General features: G+C 42.4%; 1 non-coding gene across 1 annotated transcript; it reads left to right on the plus strand.

Annotated features, from left to right (window-relative positions):
- Positions 1-9,715: 9,715 nt before the first annotated feature.
- Trnas-uga lies at positions 9,716-9,790 on the plus strand. Its single transcript has one exon. It is a non-coding gene; the product is annotated as a tRNA-Ser (tRNA).
- The last annotated feature ends 327 nt before the right edge of the window (positions 9,791-10,117 follow it).

Here is a 10,117-nt window from a genome sequence, read left to right on the forward strand (position 1 = left end):
ACCCATACATAAATATCTGGAATCGGTGCTCCTTGACACTATTAATAAAATTAAATTACAGTTCTCAGTTCTCACTTGTACGAGCGTGCGCGTAACCGTCGCGGCGCGGCTGATTGTTGATAATGCGGAAACACTATGACTGCACACATGTACTCACGCTCGCTACAAGACACTGGCGCTTGATTACTCTCCTTTGTGGTAGACTATTTTACTGACACACATTAGTTCATTCTGGGAGGCCAAACACGACGCAGATGATTGATGTTGTACGGTACAACACGCAACGGCCGTATACTCAAACACGTTATTGGTTGGTTCAAATGGTTCAAATGGCTCTGAGCACTATGGGACTCAACTGCTGAGGTCATTAGTCCCCTAGAACTTAGAACTAGTTAAACCTAACTAACCTAAGGACATCACAAACATCCATGCCCGAGGCAGGATTCGAACCTGCGACCGTAGCGGTCCACGTTATTGGTGGGACTGCTCATATTTATTTACTTCCTTGTTTACGCGCTTTCCCTGAGTCCACTTCCATATCTCATTACTTCACTGTAATAGCACTTGTAGCAACACTTGAACATCCATAATGATGTTTTTCTGATGTAGAGCTACCCACAGCACAACACAACAGCTCCGTGTCCCATGCTCAACTCTGCAAAAAGCAGCTGCTGGCAAAGATGCTACGCAACCAAGTCAGCGATATGACAATAAGCTTACAACAGTACAAAACATATGGGAACATTTCATAATTTGACCACTCGATGTTTACTGTATGTGGCGCAAACAAAAATAGTGGAGGTGATTTGCTCAAGAAATATGGAAACGGGGCGTTACAATACTTGCAAATAGATTACGTCCGCTTAATTTCCGAAATACATTTTACGTTGCACCGAAGTTCACAAATGTGGCGAATGGTTCTGAGAAATTTGAGCTAGTAGAACCAAGAACACTTTGATGGATCACGACTGCTCAGTAGAAACTAAAATAACTGGCGACGCCATAGTGACGTAATCGGGCCGCAAATGTTCGTAGCATACACAGACGAGTTTAAGATAACGAGAAGCACTAGAAGATTTTTCACTGACGGTGCTATTGTCTGCAGACGAGTAGGCTATTGCCGCTCAGTTAACGTATGAAAACGCTAACTAACTTGGACTGTTTTTCACTTACTGAAATAATTAACAACTCTCTTTTAATGTTGAAGTAAAAAAGTACATTCTGAGATCAAAGGTAAACGTCTAGAAATATGTATTCATATCTCTCTCTGTCTCTTCCTCGATATTTCTCCTTTTTCTTTCTCTAGTTAATTTACTAACAATCTTTTACTGTCTCAGATAGTTAGAAATCGTAATTCAGGTATTACTGAATTTACTGAAACTTGTTGAAAGAGTTAAAAACCATACGAAAATATGTCAATGAGTTCAATTTTTTCGTGTACGTCACCTTATATTAAGTTTTTTTTTTTTCATTTTCAGTACCACAGTCCCATATTTACGGAAAAAAATTCTGTTTTTCACTTTAGCTTTTATATAATAACTATCATTTATACCAGGATCTGTTGATTTCGGCTGTTTGCCGTTTTCAAATACGTACTGCTATACCCACAAATTTACACGGTCATCCTTTGTGTGTATGTATGTATACAAACGTATGTCTGCGATTTTAATACGTAACCGCTGTTGTAGTAAACACGAGCGAGAGCGACATTTCATATTGCGTTGTCGAAAGCAAATAACCCAAACGAAACGCGTACCTGAACAGATTAATTTAGGTCGGAGGGCGGGAGGTGTAACGTTACAGTATGTTGGCTTCTGGGCCGTAGTCCCCTTCAGTAAAGCTTTTCTCGGTATTTGACAAGCGAAAACAACAGGAGAGAAACCAGCTTTCACATTGTTGAACTCCATTACTCTGTACAACAATAGCCGAAAAGTGTTTGCTATATACTCACCTACCTACCACGCCAACTTGATTTCTCTCTTCTTTAGGAGTTTTGACAGCAAAATTCATCAATATACACACCTTTCACAGATTAATAAAGTGAAAAAGGCTAGGAACAGCAGTCACTCTATGTTTAAGAAATAATTACGAACGTTTTTCTCAAAGTCGCATATGTTGCAAACCAAGTTATTTGTTTCCAAAATTACAGCCCTACATACTACTCTAAAGAATTATAACACATTTTCAAAACCGGATGAAAGAAATAAACATCGTTATAATAACAGATTTAGCATCAAATTTTATTTATTTAATCGTATGGTGATTTTATACAATATACAGTTATATAAGGCAAATGATTTTATACAGTATACATATAATATAAGACTAGATTAAACCGTAAAGTCCGTGTTTTTCAAGCAGTCAATTAAGCTGGGTGTGAGTGTGAACTAGTCATCGGGAATTCCAGGGTATGAATGAAGTGGACAGCGTTGGACTAAATGTTCAGTTGTCTGCTCTTCTTGATTACGTTCACATATTGGTGAACTGATCCAGCCCCATTTGAACCTGAAGTAGCTACAACAACCATGTCCAGTCCTTAACCTGTTGAGGCGGCACCAGAGGTTCCTCGGTAGGTCAAAACCTTTTGGCTTCTTTGTGGGACCAAGGTGATGGGCTCTTGTTCCCGATGTTTTTGTTGATCATTCATGCTTCCAGCTTTCATTTGGATCAAAACCATCCGCGATGAGTTCTCCTGCAGTAACACTTGCTGGTTTTCTTGATCGCAATCGTTGCTGTGGCGGATGACAGAATTCCTGGTGCAGTGGTAGAGAAGGTGATGCAGAGATTTTCTTGGCCTCCCTCAGTAGAGCTTGTTTCCGCCTTAAGTGAGGTGGAGGGATGTGACTCAGTACAGGTAACCAGTGGCGTGGGGTTGATTTGATGGAACCAGTAATGCAGTGCATTGTGTCGTTAAGTTTTGTGTCTACCTTCTTCACATGTACACTTTCCAACCAGACGGGTGCACAGTACTCGGCAGCAGAGTACACAAGACTGGTGCCAGTTAAAAGCAGACAGTCAGCAGAGGTTAAGGACACAGGAGACATTCAATAGTCAATGAAACACTTTTTTTCTCGGCAAATTTTGATTGAGAAAATGCGGAATTACTTGTGGGACACCGTGGAATATTCCCGGTTCAGCACCTATAGTGTCAAGAAGTTTCGATAGGTTGCGGCGCTATACGTGGGCTTCTAAATAGCGTCTCCAACAGAGTCGCATTCCCAGCAGAGAACTGTCTCTGAGTTTCTTTTGGCGGAAAACCAGAGCATCGCAGATGTTCGTAGGCCCTTGCACAGTGTCTACGGAGACCTGACAGTCAACAAAAGCACAGTGAGTCGTTGGGCGAGGCGCCTGTCATCATTGCAACAAGGTTATGGAAAACTTGTCCGCTCTCCCGCATGCTGGCCGGCCGCATATAGGTGTTATTCCTGCAAGGTTGGAACGGAAGGACACTCTCATTCGAGGTGATCGACGGATCACAGTCGAACACCTCGTTACTCACCTGGACGTTTCTGTTGGAAGTCCTGACACACTCGTCCACTAATTGGGGTACGCAGTGGTGTGTGCCCTTTGGGTTCCATGGCTGCCTAACAGAAGAGCGTAAAGAACAACGAAGGACCATATGTGCAGAATTTCTTGCGGGTTACGAGGCTAATCGTGGCAGTTTTTCGTCGAACATCGTCACAAGGGATGAGACATGAGGTCATCAATTCGAACCGGGAACAAATCGGCATTCCATGGAGTGGCGCCACACCATATCTCCACCGAAGAAGAAGGTGAGAACCACACCCTCAGCTGATAAAGTCATGGTAACGCCTTCTGGGACGTTGATGGAGTTTTTCTGTTTGATGTCCTCCCTCATGGTGCAGTGATTAACTCTGAAGCGTATTGTGCTACTCTAAGGAAAATGAATAAATGACTTCAGCTTGTTCGTCGACACAAAAATGCAAACGAATTTCTCCGCGGCAACGTCCGGCCTCAGCCAAATATGCGCACCCGAGAAGACCTCACAAAACTTCATATATGTTTGACATAACGTCAGTTCGGGTGCAACCTGGAAGTTACACTGTTCTTGAAGAATCAAATCAGCCAACATGGCTAGCAGTTCCTTTATATTACTATGACCATTTTCGACAGATCTACGCTGACATTATCGGATTTTTTAACTTTGTTAGCTGTACATGCTTGTTACAATACTGTGACTTTGACCCAATGTAGGCTGCACTCCCTGGGGAGCAGTACGTGGATGATGGGAAGGTTATCGATGCAGTAAGACGTTGGCTTCGACGTCGGCTGTAGATTGGTACCATGATGGCATACCAGCCCTCCCAGTACGATGGCGTAAGGCCGTCACATTGAACGGAGATTATTTTGAGCAATAGGGTTTTGTAGCCAAAGAAGTCGGGAATAGTAAGGTGTGTTGGAATCCTGAATAAAACTAGTCTGCTTTCAGAAAAAAATGTATTGCATTATTTACTGAACGTCCCCGAAGTTTAAAATACCAGTAATTCGACTTTTAGGCCAAAGATACCATTTGGAGGAAAGTTTTAGCCCAAATCACATAATGGATTAGAAAATTACCCGTACAACGTAAGGGAGGCGGCGACATGAGTAACCGAGTGTGACAGTGGAATTCATCGCCAAACTAATTAACGATCTATACCTGTTCATTTACTCACTACTAACTGTCTTTTGTAGTCAAATGAAGATTATCTCCATGGATGACAGTTGGCAGCACAGGTATGTGTACGGTAAATAGCAAAGAAATTGTACAATATTTTTATCAAGGCATAATCCTCAAACAAACTTTTATGAAATACTTATCTCACCTACATAGTTTAACAATTTACTTGGAAGCTACGACCGAGCTAGATTGCCCAGCATGCAAGACACAAGACTTTTATTCGGAAGAAATGTGGGCCAAGCAACCAACACCTAGGCGTTTCCGTGGCTTCCCTAAAATCACTTTAGACGACAGTAAAAGAGGGGCTTAATCCTTTCCCTCCCTTGGCTACATACAGTGCGACCTCGTGCTCCGTCTCCAACCTTCTAGCCATTCCGAATCGATAAAATTCGGAAAGAGCCTCGAAACAATGAAATCTCCATAACGAAGATTGGTACTAGGAAGTCCCCCAATAACAGAGGCTGTTCAGTTTTCTTGGATAAACAGTTTTTAATCAGTGGACACCATCTTCTCTTTTGGAAGAGCTTGTACAGTATATGCTGAAGGATGGAAGTGTAGGGTTTAACGTCGCGTTGATGGTGACGTCATTACAGTCGAAGCAAAGGCTTGGGCTGGGGCTGGACACCGAAGAAGGAAAACGGTTATGGTCTTCTGAAAGAAATCACCCAGGCATTTCAGGGGCTGCACAGCGGGGCGAGACTCCGAATTCACCAGTCCGGTGGAGTGCAGTCCAGTGGAGTGGATCGATCTCGTAAACAGGGTCTAGCTGCAGTGGCGGTGGGGATACGGACCGTACTTGGCGGTGATCTGCTTGAGGTGGCTGCCCAACGATAAACCCACTTTAGCCTGCTATTGGGTCAGTTATATTACAGTCTCCGTAATTCCCCTAGCTGCTGACTTACGTGGCCATCACTTGGGGCCGTTACCACCGCTCGAGACGGAGCGTAGACTTACTTTAATTACACCACTCACTGGTGCTAGCATAGCTCTCCCATACTAAAGCCGCCATTTACAGGGCAACACTACGTTTTCACTTACAACGGGAGGCCACGACGTTCGGATTACGAATTTACTTCAAAGTTCCTACACTTTTGATAGCCCAGTGGGACAATATAATGTGGATGCGATTTCGAGAAAATCGCAAGAGAAGTTTTACACATCAGTTATGTATCGGTGTGCTCTGATCCTGAGCACAAGATGTCGGCTGTCATGGGATTAGCGTTCAAGCTCCGTAATCGGTGGGTCGCTGAATCGAGTCCCGCTCATGTTTTATATACTAAAAGAGGTACCTTGCCCATTAAAAGGGGTTGGGAATAGCAGGGCCTACCCTTTCATCACACAACGTGGATTTTGCTCACAAGTGCCCTATCAGTGTGACTTTCCCTTATCTAGAACGGAGGACTGGGGTTGAATTTCATACGGATTACCTCATACAAGAGTCGTCGGCACGTCAGAAAGGGTTAGGGCCTGGCGCTAGAATCGTCTATCTGGCTGCATAAAAAAAGAATCCACCACGATCAAACAAAAACTACTCATTGGTCTTATAATTAATTTTATCATCTTAAGAGGAACATTTTCAGTAGGGGGCCTTACAATGCTAGCAGTTCCTTGATATCTCTACAAATGGGGTTAACACTTTTCGTTGAAAGCCGGATTAAAAGCACCACATTTTATTACAAATCGAAATTACACTTGTACAAACGAAGTATAATTACTGAGTACACTTATCTCGTTACTTATGGACGCTAATACAAGATTGGGGGACGTATGAGGGTATGGCCTAAATTCAGCAGTCACCCACAATACTAGCGTTCGAAATGGACAAGGGAAGGTGGGAGCTGACCATTCAGAAAAGAATTTACTCCAATAATTAGTGAAAGGTAAGAGACGGGATCCAATAGCTAATACGTAAATATAATGAAAAGGCAAACTGTGAACTACTTGTGGGTGCACGTTAGTAATGCGGCCTCCCGTCCGTAAACTAATAAAATTCATAAAACTCATTCTGCAACACCTTGATTTACGAATACGAATAACACGTAACGCGGACCATGCTACTTCTGGTTCAGTTTAGATATCGTGTGCGGAACTACTCGCCACATGTTTACACATGGGCGACAAAGAAGGGAAAACCTAACACACAAAAGCCGTTATGAAATGCCCTAATATCACGGAGTATTGGAGAAGGAAAGACAGTCGCTGACGGCGAAGTAGTTACGAGGGTGGTTGAATTATACCGAGCGTGGTGAAACAAATGTTCAAATGTGTGTGAAATTTTATGGGAATTAACTGCTAAGGTCACCAGTCCCCATACTACATAACCTTAATCATCCTAAGGACAAACACTCACACCCATGCCCGAGGGAAGACACGAACCTCCGCCGGGACCAGCCGCACAGTCCATGACTGCAGCGCCCAAGACCGCTCGGCTAATCCCGCGCGGCGAAGGTGGTGACTGAGAGTCCCACGTATGTTTTGCATACTGCAACCGACCAGGCTATGACGCCGAGTCCAAAAACAAAACAGCAAAATGAGGACGAAGTAAAAGCAATGAGGCGCAGATCCTCCCGAAATTAAAGACCACCTAACACTTTAATATGTATTCGCGACTCAGTCCACTTCTGAACATAGCAAGAGCATGCATGCTTACCAACTTGCAACCGTCTTGTTCCGGATCTCGCCACCGACTCCTCACGACTGCTAACCGCCTACCGGCCGTTGTTTCAGCGGAGCCGGGCCTTGTGGGGGTGGGAATTGGCGCATTTTTCGCCGAACTACCTGCCGTTCTACCTGCCGTTCAAGCAGACATTCCCGACTTGTCGGAATGACTCGTGATTGGATAGAATTTAGTCCGGTTGGCCTATTAACAGAGCAAAACGTGCAGGAGATACTGAGTTTTAGGTTGGTACTACTACTTAGAAGACTAAGAAAAAGGACTACTTTGGCTCTCCAAGTCGTTCAAACTACCGGCCCATGCTTCCAAGCTCAAAGGTCGGCGCGGGAAAGGGAGAGCAAACATGGCCAGCTGATGGAGACTGCTGAATATGGAAATAAAATAAAATTACCTTGCTCCAACCCCCCCTCCAGTTTCATTATGCTGTCATACTGAAAAAATCAGCAGAATAGCAGGCATGCTATTGCAGTATTGGTAATGATAATAATATGACTACAATATCGTAAATCGTAAATAAGTGAAAGAAGTGCAAGGTAGATGCACGTCTTTCAATATCAACACCAGTCACATTATTTTGTACACAATACATTTGAAAGGTAATATGATGAAGAAACACGTGTATTTGCTTGACCATTTTTCTATAGAATTTGCAATGTCATTTGGATGTTTGCTGCTTCTTAGGGTTCCGGACCTCCATTGGTGAAAACGGAAACCTTATATGATCACATTGTTCTCCGTCTGCTTGTATGTCTGTCTATCTGCCCGACTGTTAAAAACCATTTTTATCAGGAATGGTTAGTCATATCAGGTTGAAATTTATGTCACACACTAAGATCTACAGTCTGTTGGTGGAATAACAAATGAAAACTTGTAAATCAATGCAATCAAAAGAAATGGTCATCTATGTCAAATATTTTGATACTCGAAAATTCGCTTATCAGAACCTATAGGGTACTTCCCGTTGACGTAGGATCGTGAAATTTGGCATCAAGCAAGGTTTCGCAGTACAACCAAATGAAAAAAATTTACAACTGTTAATTAGATTTTTATTTCTCGATATCTGTCTTGGGCTTTCCTAGCCTGTCGCTCGTCCTTGACACCTGTGTCTGCAGAGATAAGCGTCCAGCTACAAAACCGTTCTCGGTACGTTACACGATTGTGAGTACAACGGATTTAGGAAATCACGACAGGCATACATTTTCAGAAAAACTTCATGCGTTTGGTTGTTTATTTGTCGACAGCTATAAATAAGACACTTGTTGTGATAATAAAAATTAGCAAACAACCAAGTAACACGGGAAAATCATTAACAGTTCGTGCAAATACACATTTCTTTTCATCATATTACCTTTCAAATCTAAAACGTGTGTGATAATACGAGTAGTGTAGAAAAAAACGTAAATTAAAAAAAAAATTGAAAACATGAGCGGGACTCGAATCAGCGATCCACCGATTATCAAACTTGAATGCTAATCACATCACAACTACCATTTGGTACTCAGGGTCTCAGCGCGGTTTTGATTAGATTATATTTAGTTTCATTCCAACGGATCCGTCGTGAGGAGGTCCTCCAGGATGTAGAACATGTCATAAAAACAATAATACATGAAAAATATTTACAACTCATACAAATAAGCTGATGTACCATTCCACAGGTCGCAAGTGAAATGATCGCCATTTTTTAATGAACACTATATGAAAGAATCATTTTACAAATACTAATGCACTGAATTTAAAATAAAAAAGTTTTTTATTTATAAGGTAATAAACATGTAATAGAACTACTATAACACTTATTTACAATGAACGCATTACAGCACTGAAATGGTTCAGAAGTTAGATTGTACTTACACACACACACACACACACACACACACACTTATTTACAATGAACACATTACTGCACTGAAATTGTGCAGAGGTTATATTGTACTTAAATCAGTTGGTTCTACTGAGAAATTCATCAATGGAGTAGGAGATGGCCACCAATTAAACCTTTAGGCTTCTCTTAAACTGAATTTCATTGATTGTTAAGCTTGTCATAGCTGCTGGCAAGTTATTGAAAATATGCCAGAATGCGATTTTCACTCTGCAGCGGAGTGTGCGCAGATATGAAACTTCCTGGCAGATTAGAACTATGTGCCGGACCGAGACTCGAACTCGGGACCTTTGCCTTTCGCGGGCAAGTGCACTGCCAACTGAGCTACCCAAGCATGACTCACACCCCGTCCTCACAGCTTAACTTCCGCCAGTACCTCGCCTCCTACTTTCCAAACTTTACAGAAGCTCTCCTGCGAAGTTTGGAAGGTTGGAGGCGAGGTACTGGCGGAAGTAAAGCTGTGAGGAGGGGGCGTGAGTCGTGCTTGGGTAGCTCAGTTGGTAGAGCACTTGCCCGTGAAAGGCAAAGGTCCCGAGTTCGAATCTCGGTCCGGCACACATTTTTAATCTGCCAGGAAGTTTCATATTGAAAATGTGTGTTCCTGAATAATGCACACCTTTTCTACAAGAGTAAGTGACTTCAAATCCATGTGAAGATTATTCTTATTTCTAGTATTGATTCCATGAATTGAGCTGTCGGCTTGAAAAAGTGATATATTTTTAATTACAAATTTCATTAACGAATAAATATATTGGGATAAGCGTTATGCTCCTCTTGGATTCGAAATCACCTACGTAGTACGCCTTACTACTGCACTTTATGTTGTCCTAACGGACTATTACAAGCGTACGAAATCTGTACTAAAACCGTGATACGAACGTCG

Source organism: Schistocerca americana, chromosome 1 (genome assembly GCF_021461395.2).
Source record: "Schistocerca americana isolate TAMUIC-IGC-003095 chromosome 1, iqSchAmer2.1, whole genome shotgun sequence".
In the NCBI taxonomy this organism is placed as follows: Eukaryota; Metazoa; Arthropoda; class Insecta; order Orthoptera; family Acrididae; genus Schistocerca; species Schistocerca americana.